General features: G+C 36.7%; 1 long non-coding RNA gene across 2 annotated transcripts in view; it reads left to right on the forward strand.

Annotated features, from left to right (window-relative positions):
- LOC102153957 overlaps positions 1–22704 on the forward strand; it is a 69972-nt gene that overhangs the window by 16882 nt on the left and 30386 nt on the right. For both annotated transcript variants that reach the window (XR_005363141.1, XR_005363140.1), the window contains exon 3: positions 2503–2551. This is a non-coding gene — a long non-coding RNA (uncharacterized LOC102153957). The remainder of the gene's footprint in view (positions 1–2502; positions 2552–22704) is intronic.

A 22704-nucleotide genomic window follows, 5' to 3' on the forward strand; every position in this document is an offset into this window, starting at 1 on the left:
CCCTAAGGATTTAATCCTTTAGGATTTAATCCTAAAATTTTTCTCAAAAAATTTTTTGAGAAAGCTGAAGACAGGGTTCCTTTTAGACCTCAAGGAATCTGGTTGGGGAGATAGACTGTGCCTTTGAGATAAAAGTAGTCTTTGGTTAAAGTATAACTTTGGTCACTGATGCTTTTCCTAGAAATAGTTAAGAAAAATAAACTTTAATTAAATTATCCAAAAAAGTTTAGATTCTTCTGCCTGGAGATAAGAGGTTGATTTAGTTTATGTTACAATGATTAAGAAACCCACACATATACCATAGAAGGTAAATATGTACATATGCTACCTAATAAGAGAGCATATTGTGTTTTTAAATCATGAAAAAATAAAAATTCATTTTGTCCTAGTAATTAAAACATGGACCATGGTTTCACAGGAAAAGCATGGATCATGGATCCAAGGTCTGCAAATTGATAGAGAAGTAGAGAAGGTTAAACTACTCTATCTTCTAAGCCTCAATTTACCCAACAATAAAATGGCAATAATAGGGGTACCTAGGGATCCCTGGGTGGCGCAGCAGTTTGGCGCCTGCCTTTGGCCTAGGGCGCGATCCTGGAGACCCAGGATCGATTCCCACGTCGGGCTCCCGGTCCATGGAGCCTGCTTCTCTCTGCCTGTGTCTCTGCCTCTCTTTCTCTCTCTGTGACTATCATAAATAAATAAAAATTAAAAAAAAAAATAGGGGTACCTAGCTGGCTCAGTTGGTAAAGCATGCAACTCTTGATCTTGGGTTGTAAATTTAAGCCCCAAGTTTGGGTAGAGTTCACTTAAAAATTTTTTTTTAATAAATAAGATGGCAATAATAATTGTATCTACCTCAGAGCTGTCATTAAATGATGAACCATATATAAGGTACCTAGCATATAATTGGTATGGTAACAGTAACGGCAATGATTATATATAAGTAATTACTAAATATTATTGAATTGAGTTAAATTTAAGGAAAATTTCCTGTCTTCATATATTTGTAAAAATTACAAAATTAGGGCAGCCCGGGTGGCTCAGTGGTTTAGCGCTGCCTTCAGCCCAGGGCATTATCATGGAGCCCTGGGATTGAGTCCTGCATTGAGCTCCCTTCATGGAGCCTGCTTCTCCTCTGCCTGTGTCTCTGCCTCTTTCTCTGTGTCTCTCATGAATAAATAAATAAAATATTTTAAAAAATCACAAAATTAATAAATCCTAATTTATTAATGATTTATGAACTAAAATTTACTTCATAATATTATTTTTATTCTAAAAATAAGTAAAATAAGAAGTAAAATAAATTTTAGGTCAGAGAATACAATGTTATATTTCTAATGTGTTTGTGATCCTTGATGGATTTGTTTCAGTTAGCAGATGTCTCTCTTCCTACCCCAAAGGCAGAAACTTTTATCAGTGACTATTCCCCAACTGTGGTGAGGAGTGTACTCCTATTTTTCAGATGAAGCTATACAAAATAAGTAGCATTCAGGAAGTTTGTTGAAAAACCAGTACTTTAAGTCATGGCATTTGGTTTACATCACTGTGTTGACTTTGTTGTCCCTCAGTAGTTTTATAGCACCTTGCTTTTTAGAGGAAAAGTTGTGGTTATGAGTGTGTCAGATCTTCAAACTATCCCAAGGACCACATTTGGCCAATCTAAGGTCCCTAAGGATTTAATCCTTTAGGATTTAATCCTAAAATTGTACTCCTGGTTCTTCCCATATCTGTACTATACATTGAGTATAAGAGATCTGAGAGTATGGTAATAAATAAAATGAAAATGAAGAATTAAAATAGAAATTCATATTTGAGAGCCTTAAGTAGTAATCATGAAATTTTAATTTGAAATTGTCTTATTAAATTTTAATTTGAAAATGTCCTGTATAGAGGCTGTTGGGGCTTTTGGCTTAATGGAGTATTAAGGTCTGATACTTCCTCTAACTGGGTGGATCAGTGTAGTGAGATACTAGTGTTCTTAGTCTATACAGTTATGAAGAAATGAACAATGGTAATCTTTCTCCTGAAGTATTTATTTTGGTGGCTCCTCAAGAGATAGTCCAGAGTTTCTGCTTTACTGGAGAATCATCTACCTCATTACCACTTTGGCATCACTGATCACATATCTTAAAATGGATTGTGTGTGTGTGTGTGTGTGTGTGTGTGTAGAAAAAAAAATCACTCAAGATGGCAAAGTAAATTCTTTGTTACTTAGACTAGGTAAGTATTTCAGCCTATATGCGAAGGGAGTTTTGCACGAATGCATTTGACAAAACACTGAGGAAAATAGACTTTTGTTACTAGACATGAGTGTCTATGCCATACAAACAAACAAACACACACATCTAACCCCTCCTAAAAAAAAAAAAAATAAAGAGAAAAGGAAAGGGGGAAAACACCACAGCTTAAATGATAGGTTTTGTAAATGCTCTGCTGTTTTACAATTTTACAATTGAAATCACAGTTTCCTTTTTCTTCTTTCTACTTTTATACACACAGCCTAGAAGATGGACTTTTGGCAAGCCATAATAGACTGCTCCTTTCCCAGGTATCTCCTGCTTGTTTCCTTTATCTGTGAATAGGAAATGGCTTAAAGGCACCTGTGTGATGAAGGTCCCAGGGGCAGCTGCCTGACTAGTGAATGCCTGATTATGTGTTAACATGCTTTGTCAGATATTGGCAGAATCTGTTCTCTTCTTTTGCCTTTTCAGCAAGGGTACCATTGACAGCCTGGCTACCCATTTATAGAAATGTTGTCCATCAAACTGTGAGGAAGGACAATAGTGTTTTTCTGTGGCCAGTGACTGTGGGAAACTTTTCTTTGGCTATTCAGGCAATTTTTGTAGCTTGCTCTGAAGAGGAGAGACTGATGAGTGCAAAAAGTACAATTAAGCAAAGCCAGACTTCAATTGAAGGCTCTAGTGTAGTCTGCTGTTCTCATTTTTTTTTTTTTTTTATTTAGAGGGGGGGAAAACCCTATGGGTTTTCACGTTGCTGTGTGGCATTCAGCAGGGGGCTATTACAATCCTAAATTTTTTTTCTAGACCACCTAATTCTAAGTTAAAATTAAATGTAATGAGAGCCACTTGGAGTTCTGAATATTTTAAAGCATAATTCCCACAGAAGGGATTCGACCTAAACTGCAGTGAGCATCAGTTGGCTAATTATAGCTGCATTTTATATTACAGCAGGTGTCAGATGCAGTCATCTCAATAAAGTCCACATAATACTCTGGGAAATAACAAAGACTTTTCTTTGAATGTGGGTACTAATTTCTGCTAGGTGTCATATGAGCCTTGATACTTCTTATTGGCATTAACAAGAGCACTGCAGCACTCAGAAATGCTTTTTGCTTGGGATGAATTGATACTGTAAAGCACTTACCAGTCAGACTTGGCAGATGTCAGTAGTTAATACTAATGTTGCAGAGGTCGGAATATAATGCAAAGAGTCTTATGTAAATACTCTTAGATGATGGGCTGGTTTTGAGAAGGCGCCTGAGCACTGCACCAACTCACTTAATGAAAGTTAAATAGATAGCAGTGGGATATCTGCTTTTAGTTTGGCTCCTGCTTTATTGCAAGTCCTTCAGAAGTGAAGGGCAGATGGTAAGGCAGTAAACTAGGTGAACAAAATACACTGGACTTGGATAAGGACTTTTTATGTTCGCAGTACTTTCCTTGAACTTGTGTGGGTGATTCAAATTACTAAAGTGACAGGGCAGAGGCATGCCTGAAGATAAGGGCTCCTGTGCATATCCCATCGATAAAAAATAAATTAAAGTTAGAAACTATGTCTGCAGCTAAAATACAATTAGGCAATGGACTAGGCAAAAGGGATGCCACTTTAAAATCATGGTAGTTGTTCTGCACTGCTCCATTCTTTTAGAAGTTTTACAGTTTGTCAAACCTATTGTAGTCATGTTGAATCATAGCAAATGAGATAAAAATGGAAGACCTATTAAAATCTTGTTATAAAATACCAAAAAAGATAAGACACAAAGGCAGTTGTCCTTAATTATATCCCCCAAATCAGCTTTGGGGTCTCATCTTGGTAGGTTACAGTTTATGTACATCTCACAGCAAATTCTGTAGGGTGCTATCAGCAATAAGGCAGAACTTTAGGAGTTTAATATTCATTTACCATTGATTCAAACAATGAATGAATACTGGCAGGAGCGCAGCCCTATTAAGCCCAGCAGTAAAATCCAAGATAAGAACGAGAACACATTGTCCCCAGAGTGCTGACCATTAGTTCACAAAAGCAGTGTCCCTCATAGCTGTTTGAAGATCTTTCTTTCTCTCTTTCTTTCTTTCTGGGGAGAGTAGGGGAAGGGACAGAGGGAGAGAGAAGGAGAGAATCTTAAGTAGGTTCCATGCCCAGCATGTAACCCAACGCAGGGCTTGATCTCACAACCCTGAGATCATGACCTGAGCCAAAATCAAGAGTTGGACACTTAACTGACTGAGCCACAGAGCCACCCTGTTTTGAAGATTTCCGTTAATTCTTGTTCAGATCATATATGATCATGGATTTTGGTAATTCCAGGACAAAACTGTGAAATAGTATGAAAAGTTGCAGATAAATCACTACAAAGGAGAACAAGTAATCTGCTAATGGCAATTGTTTCCTTACAGTCTTCAATAATGTTCAAGTGTTTTTAATATTTAAACCTCAATTGTAAATAATTTTATTTTTTCTTACATAAATGTAGTATTTATTATAGAAAATTTAGAAAACACAGATAAGATTCAGTAAAGAAAATCCATCTACTACAGTGACTCAGATAACTATTAGTATTTTGGCTTCTATCATGTTTACTCTTCATCCTGCATTTATATACACATATAAAATGTTTTAAATAATGGAATTTTAAATAATGGGATTTAAATATTTTATAATTATCTTTTAAAACAAACCTTATGATATACTAAGATAATAAGAATATTATTTAATTATTTATAAGAATAAATAAGAATATTTATTTATTTATTTTTAAATATTTTATTTATGCATGAGAGAAACAGAGAGAGAGAGAGAGAGAAGCAGAGACACAGGCAGAGGGAGAAGCAGGCTCCATGCAGGGAGCCCGATGTGGGATCCCGATCACACCCTGGGCTGAAGGCAGTGCTAAACTGCTGAGCCACCCGGGCTGCCCTACTAAGAATATTTATATTATTTAAAGTTTAAGGGGATCCCTGGGTGGTGCAGCGGTTTGGCGCCTGCCTTTGGCCCAGGGCGCGATCGTGGAGACCTGGGATCGAATCCTATGTCGGGCTCCCGGTGCATGGAGCCTGCTTCTCCCTCTGCCTATGTCTCTGCCTCTCTCTCTCTCTCTCTCTCTGTGTGTGACTATCATAAAAAAAAAGTTAAACAAATAAAAAAATAAAGTTTTTAAATTTATTTGTTTATTAGAGAAAGAGAGAGAGGGAGCACAGAGGGAGAGGGATAGGGAGAAGCAGACTCCCCTTTGAGCAAAAAGCCTGATGTTGGGCTCAATCCCAGGACTCTGAGATCATGACCTGAGCCAAATAAGGCAGATGGTTAACTGACTGAGCCACCCAGGTGCCCCAAGGATATTTATATTATTGTATATTCTTTCACAACACATTTTTACTGATTATATAATATTCTAGTGCATGGATATGACATACTTTCTTTTTAAATTTGCTATTACTGTTCATTTAGATTATTTCCTATCTTTGTTTTAAAGTCTTCTCATCTGATGTAAGTATTGTTACCCAGCTTTCTTTTCATATCCATTGCATGAAAAATGCTTCTCCATCTGCTCACTTCAATCTGTATGTGTCTTTAGGTCTGAAATGAATCTTTTGTTGGCAGCATATAGATGGGTCTTGTTTTTTTATCCATTTCATCACCCTTTGTCTTTTGATTGGAGCATTTAGTCTATTTACATTCAAAGTAATTATTGATAGGTATGTATTTATTGTCATGTTGTTAATTGTTTTACAATTGTTTTTGTAATTCTTCTCCATTCCTTTCTTCTCTTGATCTCTCATGATTAGTTTTCTTTCTTTAGTGATAACTTGGATTTCTTTCTCTTTATTTTTTTGCATCTCTATTACTGGTTTTTGATTTGTGGTTGCTATTCAGTTTATATATGACATCTTCTGAATATAGCAGTCAGTATTAGGTTGATGATCACTTAAGCTTGAACCCGTTCTTTACTCCTTTCATTTTTGAGTCCCTTAGCTGATTTTTACAAATATACTTATTTTTACTGCTTTTGTGCTTCCTCTTTTCCCTTACTTACAGTCTTTCCTTTCCATTCAAAGAATCCCCTTTAATGTTTCTTATAGGGTTGGTTTAGTGGTCATGAATTCCTTTCACTGTTGTTTGTCTTAGAAACTTTTCATTTCTCCTTCTTTTCTGAATTATAGCCTTGCTAGCTAGAGTGTTCTTGGCTACAGATTTTTTCCTTTTCTGCACTTTGAATATATCATGCTACTTTCTTCTAGCTTGCAAAGTTTCTGTTGAAAAATCAGCTGATAGCCATAAGGGGTTTTTCTTCCATGTAACTGCTTTTGCTGCTTTTAAAATTTTATATTTATCACTACTTTTTGTCATCTAAATTACAATGTGTTGTGGTGTGGACCTTCTTGGGTTGATTTTTGGGAGGGACTTCTGTACTTCCTGGATCTAGATTTCTGTTTCTTTCCCCAGAATAGGGAATAGTTTTCAGCTATTATTTCTTTAAATAAATTTTCTGCCCCCTTTTTTTCTCTTTTCCTTCTGGGATCCCTATACTGTGAATATTATTACACTTTGTTCTCATCTTCTATAATTTTCTTTTCTCTCAGCTGCTCAGCTTGATAATTTTGCATTACTCTGTCCTCGAGGTCACTGATTTGTTCTGCTGCTGCTTCTGGCCTACTCCATTTCATCTAGCTTGTTTTTAATTTCTATGTTCTTCATCTCTGGTTCTTTTTTATCTCATTATTAAGAGTTTCACTGATATACTCTACTCTTTTCTCAAGTCCAGTGAGATCTTTATGATCATTATTTTAAATTCCCTATCTGTTGTATTGCTTATCTCCATCTTGCTTAGGTCTCTTGCTATGATTTTTGTCCTGTTCTTTCATTTCAGACATATTCCTCTGTCTCCTCAGTTTGTCCAATTCTTTGCGTCTATTTCTGTGTTAGGAAAGATAGCTACAACTCCTGTACTTGAAAGTAATAGCTTTATGAAGAAGAGGTCCTATAGTGCCCAGCCATGCAGTGTTCCCTGTTCATCAGAACCTGGCATTTTAGGGATGTCTCCTACGTGTGATGTGCATGCCCTGCTGTTTTAGCTGAGCTACTTTTTCCTTCAGTCCAGTTGTCTACAGTAGCTCTGTTTGCCTATTATGGACAATGTTTGGTTCCTATTGTGTTAGTGAGCCAGTCTAGGGATGCCTTGGGCTTGAGTTGAGTCAGACCAGATGTTTGCCAGAAATGCAGTAGCACCAAACTGCAGGGTGCTTTCCCTGTGTTATCCCCTGAGAAGATTTCATTAGTTGGCAGAGCTTGCAGTCCTAACAGTTGTCTACTTCCAGCCTACTGCTGGGGCCTCCATCTGACTGGTGTGTGGGTTATCTTTCCTTCTTTCTGGGGCAGGAGTCACTTTGAGTGGTGCTGGCCAATGTAGAGGATACTTGCACACTGCTAGGTCTATGGCACTGCCTTGTATGGGCTCTGTCCAAAAATGTATTGGAAAGGTAGATCCATGGAAGCACAGTATGGGGAGATGGGGCAATAAGACAGCAATGATAGCAAGCTTTGCATGCCCAGGTCCTCTGTGGGAGGGGTCCTGTACCGCCTGGGCTGAGATGGGCTGTCAAAGGAGTGGATTGGCTGAAGCACAAACTGGGGGCAGAGGAGAGGGTGTTGGGCATGGCAACAGTGTTATTAAGTTAGGTAGTGAGTCCTGGGGTGGCTGTGTGTTTATGTTAGGGGATGGGGAAGGGAAATGGCACCTGCCAGTTCCTTTTTCTTGGAGGAGTTCCTCAGTAATTTCTGTCTCTCTGAGATATACTCTGAGATTAGTAAATAAGTCTACCTTCCATATGCTCCAGGCACCTTTCAAACTGCTGCTTCTATGCTCTATTTCCATGGGCTGTTTGTTGTGCTGTCTTTTTTAAGGGTAAGGACTCCATTTCCTCTTACCCACTTGGCTCTCCCAGGGCTGATCTTGCTGATTTTTTAAAATTCTAGGTTTTAAGTCCCACTGGTTGTAAAAACCCATGAAATTTGGCTCCTCTGTTTTTCAAAGCTAAATGTAATGGGAATTCATCCTCTGTGGGCTCTCCAATGTGGAGGTCTGTTTCTCTTCCTTCTCCATGCACATAGCATCCCTCCCTCCTGCAGACAGTCCTGCAAATCTATTTAGTTCCTGACTGCATCTGGGTCCTTTCTACCCTCTTGGATGTAGCTTCTTCTCTACCTTTAGTTGTGGAATTTGTTTTGTCTTTGGGTCATTCTCTGGGTCATTTATAAGGACATGAGTGTTTTCTAGTTGTATCCATGAGACAAAGTGTGCCTAGGATCCTCCTACTCTGCCATCTTCTCTGAAAATCTAGATTATTTCCAATCTTTTGCTGCTACAAACCACACTGTAATGACCACTTATAACTAGACTTTTTTTTCTAATTCCGTGCTAATTTGTTTATTCCTGGTAGTGGAAAGGCTGGATCAAAGGGCATGTGCCAAAAAAAAAGACATCACCTTTAATAAAAGCTATAGATTTTAAGATACCTTTCATAAAGAAGAAAAATATCTTAATATGAAATTTTTTATTGGTTTCCATTTAGGTTTGAGATTTTAATTGTTGAGAGACTTTAAAGTCAAGAGTTTAGTTAATACTAAATTGTGAATAGAACAGAATTTTTCATCTAAGAAATGGATCAGTTATTATCTGATTAATATACAGGTGGCTTCTGTAGCCAGGATATTTTCAGTTTAAACAGAATCTATGCAATATATATCACCTGGCAGCATAGTGCGAATATTCAAGGTATGGGGGCATTATTTAGGCCTTTATGTGGAAAGAGCTCTAGTATATATTTAAATATTATATGAGCAAAGAGTTTGGATGCACATTGGATTATTACTGCATTAATTGGCACTATCCCTTTAATATCATGAATTTAAATAAAGAGTGAAAAGGCTGCCTCCAATTTAAACTATCCAGTTTCAACTGGCCTTCACTGTGGCTTAGAAAGCTTTTGGTACATAAGTTCTTTCCATGTTTCACATAATAAATATTCCAAACCTTCCTCATTCTCCCTCAGGCTAATCTAGGAAGACTCATAAGAACCAGAGAGAGATTAAAGGCACTAATTTCTATGTTTTGCATTGATAGCAAAATAATGTATGTTTTGCTTTAATAGAAAATTAGGGATAGTAAGTGATCTTGGAAATATTGTTGGGCTTTGTCTTTTTCTAGATAGGGTACCATAACTGTAATCATTGAACTTGAAGTGGGAGAGGTTAGCTGATTGCCTTAATATAGCATGTAACCCTCAAAGAGAGCTAAGATACTCCTGCTTTGTAATATTTTTAGTTCAGTGCCTATATCCTACCTTATTAATGCATTCTCTCTGAGATATAATTATCTGTATAATTTAATACAGTCCCTTAAATTATTTCACATAGCAGATACAAATTGAGACAGTTGCCTGATATTTGGCATTCGAAAAGCCTGTCTGGGCTCTCTGTCAACATGGTTTTGAGGAAACCACTTCTTTTCCACCTCTAGACATTAGTGGATTTTAACAGCTGGGTGTGGCCATGGAAAAAGTAACTATAGGCATACCCTGAGATATAAAATCAGAGGCTTAACACTGGAGGAATAAAGAATTCATTAAAATAATCCTAACAGTCTGAATAAACAAGCAAATAACAATAATAAACCCTGGAATTGGGGGACCAGTGCCTGTTTTATATAATCCTCCACTTTAGGGATGGACATAATACCTAAACAGGGTTCAAGAAAGCTTTCCATGGCATATTTTATAATGGGAGATGTTAGGTAAGATTTCTTTCCTCAGAGAATATCTGAGGATGTACGTTTAGGACTGCTGGCAGCTATGTCACTTTTCCTACACAGAAACTGCCTGTGGTAGGAGAGAATAAAGCCAACATGGGACAAAGAAATAGAATAAGAGGCAAAGTGAGGAGAGATACCAAGAGAATGCATCCAGAAACAGCTGGGCAGACAAACTGACCCATCTGATTCTATGCATCCCAAAGGCCAGTTTCAACACTTCTGTGTTATGGCTAAATAAACCACCTCATCTCTTTTTCTTCTTTTACTTCAACTACTTAGAATTGGGGTTCTGTTACTTTCATATAGAGTCCCTGCTAACATTCTAAATTTCCTATTTGTGTACCTAGTACAATTTATAGAGTTTACAGTTAAAAATTAGAAGTGGGTTCCTCTTCTCAGAGCTCTTAGTAGGGAACCAAAGAGAAATATTGAGAAATCACACTAGAGGGTTCACACAGTCCATGAATCCTTCTAATTTTTGTTTTAGTGACTATGTAGTAAGCATTTTAATTTCAGTTCTTAGATTAATTTAAACTGTCATTCTAATTTTTTTAAAGATTTTATTTATTTATTGAGAGAGAGAGAGAGAGAGAGAGAGAGGCAGAGACACACGCAGAGGCAGAAGCAGGCTCCATGTAGGGAGCCAGATGTGGGACTCGATCCCGGGTCTCCAGGATCACGCCCTGGGCTGAAGGCGGCGCTAAACCGCTGCACCACTGGGGCTGCCCTGTCATTCATTCTATTATCATTTATTGATGTTTTTATATATGCAAGGGATAATAGTAAGTACTACAGAGAAGTAAATAAAATAGCTCTCCTACCTTGAGGAGGCTGCCAATTTGGTAATAATCATAATAGCAAATATTTACATATCTGGGCATTGTTCTAAGTGCTTGACATATATCCTTACCACAACCCCATAAAACAGGTGTTAGTATTTCCTCCATTTTATGGATGAAGAGACAACCACAGAAGCTTTGAGTAGCTTGTTCACGGTCCCACGGCTACAAATGACAGCTGGAGTTTGCACCTGAGCTGTGTGGCCCCAGAGCCTGAGTTCTTAATATTTACTCTACTGCCTCTTCTGGTAGTAAAGGCTAATACTTTATAATAAGAAGTCTTTATATAAAAAAATAAGATGATATCAGAGAGGGAGACAAACCATAAGAGACTCAACTCTGGGAAACAAATTGAGGATTGCTGAAGGGGAGTTGGGTGGGGGGATGGGGTAACTGGTGATGGACATTAAGGAGGGCATGTGATGTTTTGAACATTAGGTGTTATACGCAACTGATGAACCACTGAACTCTACCTCTGAAATTAATAATATACTATATGTTAATTAATTGAATTTGAATAAAATAAAATTTTTAAGAAGATAAAGTATAATCATTTGTATTATTTATATAGTATGTTTCAGAAATGGTAGATCTTAACTATACCTGTATAGAATGACTCTATAAATTGTTAAAGTATTTACACGTGTAGAAACATCCTCATCTCTTGTACATAGAAAAACACAGCATGGAGAAAAATAGGTTCAGTTACTTGTCTAGCAATTAAAGCTTCTCTCTATGAACACAAGCTTCTTTAGTGTTTTCTAACATTTAACCACTTTTATTTTGCTGATTCCAAAAAAGGTACATTTATTTTGGGTATATAGGAAATATAGAAACATATTTAAATCACCCAGAATTGCACTATCAATAAATACCCATTGGTAGTATTTATTATTTAGTTTATGGTATGATCTTACAATTTTTATTTCTGTTAAGTAGGACAGTAATATCAGTAATATCAAAAATATCTCTCCATTTTGCTTAGTATGAGAATATTGATTTTAATATATCTTTTTAAGTTTCTATTCCAATTTAGCTTTATGGGGATGCTTTTCATATTGGGTTTTTGATCATTTATATTGAGACTGGTTGATATAACACTCAACTGCATTAACATGGTTTCTAGAAACCAAGAGTGTATACCAACTATACATTTCATAGCTGTTATACCTCATTTAATTTAGTGTATTTTCCTGGATACTCATAAACAGGACAGATATGCCATTTCTTGTTTGAGAAGCACCAATCAAATTTCTTTTTTTGAAGAAATAATTCTGTCTAGCTTTTGTTGGAAATATTACCCCCAAAACCCCTAAAACTATTTGATTTTTAAAAAATATTTCATTATTAAAATGTGAGTATTATGGGATCTTAATCCTAACTAGTATCAATCAATGTCTTTTTAACATGTTAACTGGAATTAGTTGAGTTAGCGTTTTGGAAAATAAACCAGTTACTGGGAGTGAGGAGAATGAGACTGAAAAGAAGTTTAATCCAATAGTCAAGTGGCATGGATTCAAATCCTGCCTTTACCATAGCCTCATTGTATTCATTCTCTGTACCTCAGTTTCCATGTCTGAAGAGTAGGAAGTCTTATTATTAGCTATCAGTTATTATCACAATTTACAATCATTGATCTGCATTAAGTAATTAATATATGTAGATGTTAAGAATATTATTTTAATAAGTTTATGTTTTTAGCACCTACTATGTGCAGGACACTTTAAGGTGCTAAGGATTCAGCAGTGAACAAAACATATTTAAAAATAAAATCTCTGGGGGTGCCTGGGTGTCTCACTCAGTTAAGTATCCGACTCTTGATTTCTGCTCAGGTCCTGTTCTCAGGGTTGTGAGATCAAGTCCTGTATTAGGCTCCACCCTGGGTGTGGAACCTACTTGAGATTCTCTTTCTCCCTCTCCCTCCAGTCCTTTCTTCCTCTTTCTTTCCATCCCTTCCTCTTTAATAATAATAATAATAATAATAATAATAATAATAATAATAAATAAATAAAAATAAGTCTCTGACCAAAAAAGAAAAAAATGCAAAAGAGATAAGTGTGCCAGTTTGGGGGAGGAGAATTTAATGTTAAACAGGATGGTGAAAGAAAGCCTTGCTAAAAATATGATTCTGGAGTAATCATTTGAAGGGAGAGAGGGAGTAAACCTTGCAAATGTCTGAAGAAAAGGAGTTCTAGACAGAAAAGACAATGCAAAGGTCTGGGAAAAGTTGTAATTAGTGGATGATGTAAATAATTCTGATATGTAGAAATTCTGACATGTATATTGGCTGGGGTCATGCTGACACAAAAATGACAGTTAAATTAGAATTTAGTTTAAAATTTTAAAACGCTGTCTGATTACTTGCTGGCATGACGTAAGTTCTTCTGACTTGCTCTGCAGTGAAACTGGTCAAAATTATTTTTAAAAACTGGTCAAAACTGGGACATTTGGTGACTTGGATAGTTAATCATAGGCCTTTGGCTCAGGTTGTGATCTCCAGGTCCTGCGATTGAGCCTCACACTGGGCTCCCAGCTCAGTGAGGAGTCTGCTTCTCCCTCTCCCTTTGCCTCTCCCCCTGCTTGTGCTCCCTCTGTCTCTCTTTCCGGTTTCTCTCTCAGATGAATAAATTAAAAAATCTTAAAAAAAACTGGTCAAAATTACAAACAACAAACAAAACAAATCATGCAAAACTTTTGGAAATGATCCTAAGGCAAATGGCAAATGAAAAAAAATCCACTCAAGAAAATCTAGGTTAGAAAAAGAAAAACAACTAGGTTTGAAAGGCAAGTCTGTGGTATTTAAACCACTTCCTTTCTCCTGTCCCAAACCAGGGAGGCAGATTCCCCACCCTCACTCTCCTATCTCCCAGTTAGAGGGCTTTCTTCCTGGGACTAGCAGGACCCTAGCATTTCTCACCCTGTCCCCAACTGCCTGTTGTCCAGATTAATTACTGAGTGAGTGAGCAAGAGGTAGAGGATCCCTTCTGCCCAATCCCGGCTTGTAGTACAGAGGCTCTACCTTGGAAGTAGCATGCTAGAAGAACTAGGGTCCTGATAACCATTCCCGTAGCTCCTGACATGTTAGTTTCCTACCAGAAAAGGCAAGTTAAGAGGACCCTGAGCACTGACTCAGAGAGTTTGTCTTAGAGAAGAGGTCAGGCCATGAGCCACATATCTTCTTATCTCTCCCCAAAGTAATTGTCTTCATTTGCAACAGAGAGTGGAAAAATTTAAGCCTAAGGATGCTCTCAAATATAGTAGATGTGTAGTAAAAAGCAGTTGGGAAGAAATTTGATTTATGAATCTAATGAAGATATAGCCAAGACTGAGGCTGATTAGTTTGCAGGATAGAAAGGAAAATAAGACAGCTGAGAGAAACTTTCCTGGGGTTGGAACAAATATTAAACATGTCAAAAGCTATTCCTTCAAAAGAGCCACGATTTGATGAAATTTGTTTGTACAGAAATTAATTCCTTATGGCATTATTGAAAACAATGGAGCAATCAGCCTGCAATTAGTGGAGTTTAAGAGCTGGGTGTGGTCTGAGAGAGAGAGTGACTATAAGCATTCCCAAAGTTGTGCCTCCTTGAGGAACAACATCAGCAGTGTAACAATGTGGGAGAAAAATAATCCAGCCTGTCAGTAAACAAATAATGAAATAATCTCACTGTGGAAGAGAGGGTAGCAGTACCCAGAGCTGCAATATATTATCAAAAATGTTCAATTTCCAATAAAAAATTATGAGGCATTCAAAAAAATAAGAGAATATAACTCATACATTAGGGGGTAAAAGCAGTCATCACAAACTACCTGTGAGAGCAACCAGATATCAAATTAATAAAAAACATTAATATTTTAAAATTATTTTTATAAATATTAATAGAAGACTATTTCAAAGTAGCATATATATATATATATATATATATATATATACACACACACACACACACACATATATATCCACAGAACTAAAGAATGACTGAAGAAGCAAAGGAAGGTATGATGACAATGTCACATCAGATAGGAAATATTAATAAAGAGGAATCATAAAAATGAACTAAGTGGAAATTCTGAAGTTGAAAAGTACAATAAATGAAATAAAATTATTCAGTAGAGGGTGTCAACAGATTTGAATTAGCAAAAGAATTAGTGAATTCAAAGATAGATTGATAGGGATCATACAAGCTGAAGAACAGAGAAAGAAAAGAAGGAAGAAAAATGAACAGAGCTTCAGAGATATGAGCCATCATTAGATATACCAACATACAAGTAATGGAAGTATCAGAAGGAGGGGAGAATAAGAAAAAAATATTCAAAGAAATAATGGCTGAAAACATCTCAAATATATTGAAAAACAATAGCCTACATATTCAGTAAGCTCAACAAACTCTGAATAGGATAAACTCAAAACCACAGATACAGCATAGTAAAAATGATGAAAGTCATAGACAAGGAGAAATCTTAAAAGCAGCAAGATAAAGGAGATAGTTATAGGGAACCTTGATAAGATTATAAACTGACTTTTCAGTAGAAACAATGAAGGCTAGAAGGTAATGGGCTAAAGTATTTAAAGTACTCAAAGATTAAAAAAAAAGTTCAAGCAAGAATTCTATAACCAGCAATGCTATCTTTCAAAAATGAAGGCAAAATAAAGACTCCCAAATAAACAAAAACTGAGAGAATTTGTTTCCAGCAGACCGTTTTTACAAGGAATACTAAAGGAAGTTCTTCAGGCTGAGAGCAAGTGACCTCAGACAGTAATTTGAATATGCACTGGTAAAGAGCTTCTTGGAGTAACGGCTGATCTCACCAGTTGGACATGGAAATTGCATGAGCCTGGATATCTTATTGTGTCAAAAAGTAAAGAAATATTCAAAGAATTATGGTGTCATGTTGAAAGAACACACACGGCAACCTGAAGGCACTTCCATTGGGTAAATCTCAGACAAATGGGCACCAAAATAAGTAGTTTTAGTAATTATTTATAGCACATTGAATCAAACAGTAAACCATAAGTCCATACTGATAAAATAAGTAACTAAATTTTTAAATTTAGTTATTAAATAAATAACTAAATTGAAAGTAAGATGAGGAAGGGGATAGTTACATAGTTTTAAAGTATCTTTTCACAAAACTCTTACTAATTACATAAGGGAAAAGAGAAACTTTATAGTGAAGATGCCATGGCAGATATCACTTAATTCAAATTATCAATGTGAATATCAATAATAGGGCAAATTGAAATCATGAGATGCCATGCAATGTAAATAGTTCAACATCTCTGAGATATTCTAGAAAAATATTCTTACCTAGTCATGATGGAATATAAGGAAACATCAAACAAATCCAAATTGAAGAACATCTTATAAAAACCCCAAATGAGGAATATTCTACAAAGTAATTTTCAAAAGTTCAAAAGTGTCAAGGTCACTTTGGTGGACTGAACCTAAGGTGACCACCCCACACGTACAAAGATCCCTGTCTGTTGGTGTTCATACCTTTGTGTAATATTCTCCCCTTCAGTTTGAGTAGAACTTGTGACTTGCTTTTAACCAATACAATATGGCAGAGGTGATGGGATGTCGTCACTCCATAATTATATAGGATGTATATAAGACTCCGTCTTATTAGCAGAGGCCCCAGAGACATTCTCACTATCCTTGAGGTAAGCTGCCATGCAATAAGTGGCCGTGTTGAAGAAGCTCACATTGTAGGGAATTGTGGACCTCAAGGTGGCTTCCAGCAAGAAATTAAAGCCTTAGTCCTGAAGCAGCAAGAAAATGAATTCTGCCAACAACCTGAGGGAGCTTGGAAGCAGATATTTACCCACTGTAGCCTCTGATGAGATCACAGCATTGACTGACAAATACAGTTCAGCCTGGTGAGATTCTGAAGCATAGAACCCAGCTAAGCCAGGCCTGGACTCCTGATCCACAGGAACTTTTAAATTATAAATGTGTGTTGTTTTAAACTAAATTTGTAGCAATTGTTATACCATGCATAAAACTAACATAGTTGTGAAAGTCGATTAAAGACTAAGAAACTTTCAGATTAAAGCATACTAATGTGTTAGACAATTAAATGCATGATTCTTTTCTTTTCCTTTCCTTTTCTTTTTTATTTTATTTTATTTTATTTTTCTAAGTACTCTCTACACCTAATGTGGGGCTTGAATCCACAACTCTGAGATCAAGAGTCACATGCTTCACTGACTGAGCTAGCCAGGCACCCCTGCATTGCATGATTCCGAACTAGATTCTTCAGACAAATCTTTGGAAAACTTGAACAAGGTCTGAGAATTAGGCAGTAGCAGTGTGTCAGTGTTATTTCCCCGATTTTGATGGTTATTTTGCAGTAAAGTAGGAAGAAATGTGTAGGAAATAAACATTAAAAATTTAAGGATTAAATAAAAATTAGTTAATAAAAGTGTTTTTTTCTTCACTTTGCCTAACAAGATTGATTATTTTTCTACTTAATTGAAGGAAGCATTGGTTCCTTCCACCTTTCCCCTAACGAGTAGGGAAGGGAATAAAAAAGAGGAAATTAATATTTGATAATCAATAACTGTGTGCCAGAACTCTAATATCCACTTCACATGACTTACCTATATTTAATCTTTCTAACACATGCTAAGGTAAATATCATTATCCCTACTTTATAGATCAGTTAGATTGGATTGACATTCCTATTTTGTACTACTTCCCTCCACCATGTGACTTTTCATTACCTCCCACAAGAATGGGCAGAGTCTATTTCCTCATCTTATTATTGATGTTGATGTTAGTCATGCAGCGTACTTTGACCAAGTATAATGTGGGGAGAAGTGATGTGAGTCAAGGATTATTATGTGAATTGATTTCTTTGTTGTGCTTCTGCTGTTCACCATGAAAAGAACACACGCCTACACAGCTCCTATTCTGAAGAGAATAAGGAGAAACATAAAGTAGATCTGAACCTAATTCAAAGCCTGAAGCCAATCCAAGCAAATCTTGGCAGAGCAGAATCACAGTCTGCCCAAAGACTTGGTTATTGTTGTAAGCCCCTGAAATTTTGGGGTTATTTGTTACATAACATTATTGTAGCAATAGCTGACTGATACACCGGCTCAAGTTCATCCACTTATTCAATTGGTTTGATTCTAAAACTTGTACTCTTGGGATGCCTGTGTGGCTCAGTGGTTAAGCATCGGCCTTTGGCTCAGGGTGTGATCCTGGATCTCCCTGCATGGAGCCTGCTTCTCCCTCTGCCTATGTCTCTGTCTCTCTCTCTGTGTCTCCCATGAATAAGTAAATAAAAATCTTTTTAGAAAATAAAATAAGTAAAAAATAAAACTTATACTGTATTTTTTATTATTACTACTACTCAACTATATTCAAAAGGAAAAAAAATCTATGTTAATTGAAATCTTTTCAAAGTGTCTTGATAAGTTTATTTTTGCTTCCTATATTATAAATTTGTATCTTTAAACCATCATCTTTCCGTAGTAAACTCAGGCATTTATCATAAAGTAAACTTAATATATGTAAACTTAATATATGTAAACTGGAACTTGAGTTCTGAGCTATCTGGGTATAGGCTATATTGGTCATAGCTTTTAAGTCAGAAGTCTTTAAGATTAGGATCTATGTTATTGAAGGTATGCTGTTATGATTAGATATATACTTTGATCATTTAGGATTTTTAAAAAGATTTTATTTATTTATTATTTTATTTTATTATTTTATTTTATTTATTTGAGAGAGAGAAATCATTCAAGTGAGGGGAGAGGCAGTGGGAGAAGAAGAAACAGAGCTCCCATTGACCATGATGTGGGGCTCAATTCCAGGAGCCTGAGATCATGATCTGAATGAAGGTCAGATGCTTAACTGACTGAGCCACCTAAGTGCCCCTAGGATTTTTAAGGATGTGCCAAACAGTTACGATTCAAAGAAGTAAATCTGCAGGTCACTTGTAGGGATTTAAAAGTTCTTCAGTTGGTAAAAATTTAGTTGGTGTAAGAGAGGTCTCTGGTGCCCTGTGTTGCATCCCCTCAGCCTACTTCTGATTACAATCACAGTTTTGGTGGACAGTAATTGCAAGTTCAGACTCAGGCTGTTATTGGCTCACTTCAAGTGTGCACTGTGTGGTTTATCTTTCTGCTTCATCATCTCCTCCAAAGATACAGAACTTGCTGGACCTACTTTCAAAGGCAGTCCAGAGGGAGAGAAGTTAATATCTCCAGGGCATTCTCAACCAGTTGGGACAAGGGCAGTAGCTAAATGCTCTAGTCCTCTGTTTTGGGGTTGGGCAATTCTGGAGGGCAATTCTGTATATTTCTTAATGATCCAGATATAATGGATCCATTATATCCAGCAACCATCTTGATAACACATTTTATTGCTATCTCCTTACCTGTCCCACTCCCACAATTCATTTACTCCTGCTTCCTAGAACATCTCCAAGGTAAATTACCTTCACCCAAATTTTTGCCTTATTAAACTAAGACAGAGTTTCCCAGAAACTGAGGAACAAATAAATACTCCTCTCCAAACCAACATGAGTTTGAATATGGCAGGAGTATGAGAGAGGCAACCTCAGTGGGTATGACTCCCCCATTTTTTTACTTAGATCATGTCACCACATGGCCAGTTGGCACCAGGAATGCATCAGTTTTACACACTGATCTTGAAAAGCTCCTCATCTATGCTTCCAGTTTTTGGCACCTGGCTACCTTTGTTTGTATTGTGGGACTATATTGCTATGACTCCTTGCAGCATGAAGGAGGAATGGCCTCTAGTGCTCAAATCTTCACTCTAACTCACTGGATAACTTTGGGCCTGCCACTAAGCCTAAGTTTCCACATCTGAAATGAAAATTGTATAAGTAAACGTGCTTTATAGATTGTAAAACACCTTAGCATTAGAGCCAGCACAGTATATTCATTAAGAGGATCAGCTGAATACAGCTTATTAGTTGTATAACCTTGGGCAATTTACTCATCATCCATTAATAGGTGTAATGGCAACACCTACTTCAAGAGATTCTTGAGAAGACAGAATGACATAATGCATGTAAAGAATTTGAACAGGATCTAAAACATAGTAGTTAATAAGTGTTAAATAATAATATTTTTTTGTAAAGAGATTTTATTTATTTATTCATGAGAGACACAGAGAGAGAGAGGCAGAGACACAGGCAGAGGGAGAAGCAGGCTCCATTCAGGGAGCCCGATGTGGGACCCGATCCCGGGACTCCAAGTTCATGCTCTGGGCCAGAGGTAGGCGCCAAACCACTGAGCCACCCAGGGATCCCCTAAATAATAATATTATTACAAAATATTTGTATAATCAAACAAATTATAAGTGTGTAAAATAAGCAAAGCTCTGCACAGGAAACAATATTGTATCATTGTAAGATATTTTAAGCAGCTATTTTTTTAAGTTTTTATTTAAATTCCAGTTAGTTAATATACAGTGTAATATTAGTTTCAGGTGTACAATTTAGTGATTCAACACTTACGTAGAACACCTGGTGCTCATCACAAGTGCCCTCTTTAATCCCTGCTATCTATTTAACCCATCCCCTCACCCACCTCCACTCTGGTAACCCTCAGTTTGTTCTCTATAGTTAAGAATCATATGAATAAAGTCATATGATATTTATCTTTCCTCTTATTAACTTATTTCATTAAGCAGACCTCTCTGGTTCCATCCATGTCGTTGCAATTGGCAAAATTCCATTCTTTTTTATGGCTAATATTCCAGTGGTGTGTGTTTGTGTGTGTACCACATTTTCTTTATCCTTTCATTAGTCAATGGACATTTGGGCTGTTTCCATATTTAGCTATTGTAAATAATTGCAAGCAGCTAATGTTACTTACCCTGATGGATATAGTCATGTACTCAAATATATGCAGTACCAAGCAGTATGCACGGAATGTTGGGGGAGGGTTGGAGTTGAGCAGGGCATGCATTGAAGAATGGTTTCTATCTTGATATATGAAAATTAGGGTTAAGTGCTTTAGTCAGTGAAAGTAGTCAGTGAGAGATGCATAAGCAAAGCCACAGACATAAGAGTATTGTGGGATTTAAGACTAGATAAATATGTTGAGTCGAGGTTACAAACAGTCCAGAATAGCAGGCTGGATTTTCTCTGGACAGCAGGAGAGACCCTCTGATAGACTTTTAAGCAGTGGTGTAAACAGAGCACTGTGTTAGGAAAGTTAGTCTGATAGTGCTTCATGTAAAAGCACAGAAGAGGGAAGCTTAGATACCAAGAGATCATTTGGAAGAAATGATCTAGTACTCTAGTAGTAAAGGGATCATGGTCTGAACCAAGGTATGGCAGCAGAACCAGGAAAGTCAAGACACATGTGAGAAGCATTTTGTTGAATAGGTTGACGATGATATATTCTTTACCCTTTACTCATAGAAAAGAACTTTTTTTTTTTAATTTTTTTTATTTATTTATGATAGTCACAGAGAGAGAGAGAGGCAGAGACACAGGCAGAGGGAGAAGCAGGCTCCATGCACTGGGAGCCTGATGTGGGATTCGATCCCAGGTCTCCAGGATCACGCCCTGGGCCAAAGGCAGGCGCCAAACCGCTGCGCCACCCAGGGATCCCTCATAGAAAAGAACTTACCTAACTGGTTTACCTCAACATAGCAGCCAATATAGAAATAGCCAGTGATTTGTACACAGCTATACAATGCACTCATCCTTATGGTACACTTTTGTGGAGTTTGCCAATGGTAACCTTTTTGCTTATTTAAGGCTTATGCCTTATCACTCTGAAGTGTTCTGAAAGGTGACCCTGGAAATCTACACAATGAGTTAATAATAGGCAGTGGCAAGGGTGTACATTCCTTAACAAGTAACTATTGCTTCTGAACTATCCATGAATTTGGGTTGACCCTGTAATCATTCTTGCAGAATAACCTGTGAGAACTAGTATTATCCCTGTTTTGCAGATGAGAACATTAAAGTATAAAAAGAGAATTTTTAAAGCTCTCTTTATAAATTTTGTCCATCCTTCTAGTCTTAGCTCAAATATCTTCTCCTGAGGACTTTACAGAGCCTAGAAAAAATCTGAGCTCCTTGAACACTTGTTTATAGTTTTTTATGATATTTAGAGTGGGTATTAGATTATTTGTGTACATTTTATATCTCATTTATTTGATCACATGTTTCTTTAAAATAGAGGCTATTGTATTCATCTTCGTATTCCCCATAGAGCATGTCCTAGTACCTGACACATAGTAGGGACTCAATAAATGTTTGTTGAATTGATTGAAGTATGAACACTAATAAGCCCTAGCCTGCAATGGGTATGTTTATTTGAATGTTTAATTGGTAGTTTCCCCATGGATCCCTTGAAGTGTGTGTTGATACCTTAGCAGCTCTTTGAAGTTTGATGCATTTAATTAATTGTGCAATCTTTTCAGAGTTCTTGTATCAAGAAGATAGATTGCATATTATAATATATTCATTGTTCATTCAGAAAAAGACCTTTTATCTATTTCAGTATTCAGTTAACAAAGACAACAAAGAAGAGAAATAACTGGATTCAAAGTATTAACCAATTCCATTCTCCCCCAAATTAAATATTTTAAGATCTTCTCTGTTCTATTTCATATTCCTTTTTCCCTGTTTTTGGTCAGAAAGGATCCCTTCCTAAATAATTCCACATGGTTCCATTTTTCTTGTGTTTTTACTTTATGTAAGCATTTTTAAAAGAACACTGCATTTCTCTAAGCTGCAGTTTATAAGAGGACCTGTTTCGAACCAGGGGGAGTTTGCTTACATGGGATGGAGCCAGGAGGAGGTGTGAGTCTT

Source organism: Canis lupus, chromosome 8 (genome assembly GCF_011100685.1).
Source record: "Canis lupus familiaris isolate Mischka breed German Shepherd chromosome 8, alternate assembly UU_Cfam_GSD_1.0, whole genome shotgun sequence".
Classification (NCBI taxonomy): Eukaryota; Metazoa; Chordata; class Mammalia; order Carnivora; family Canidae; genus Canis; species Canis lupus.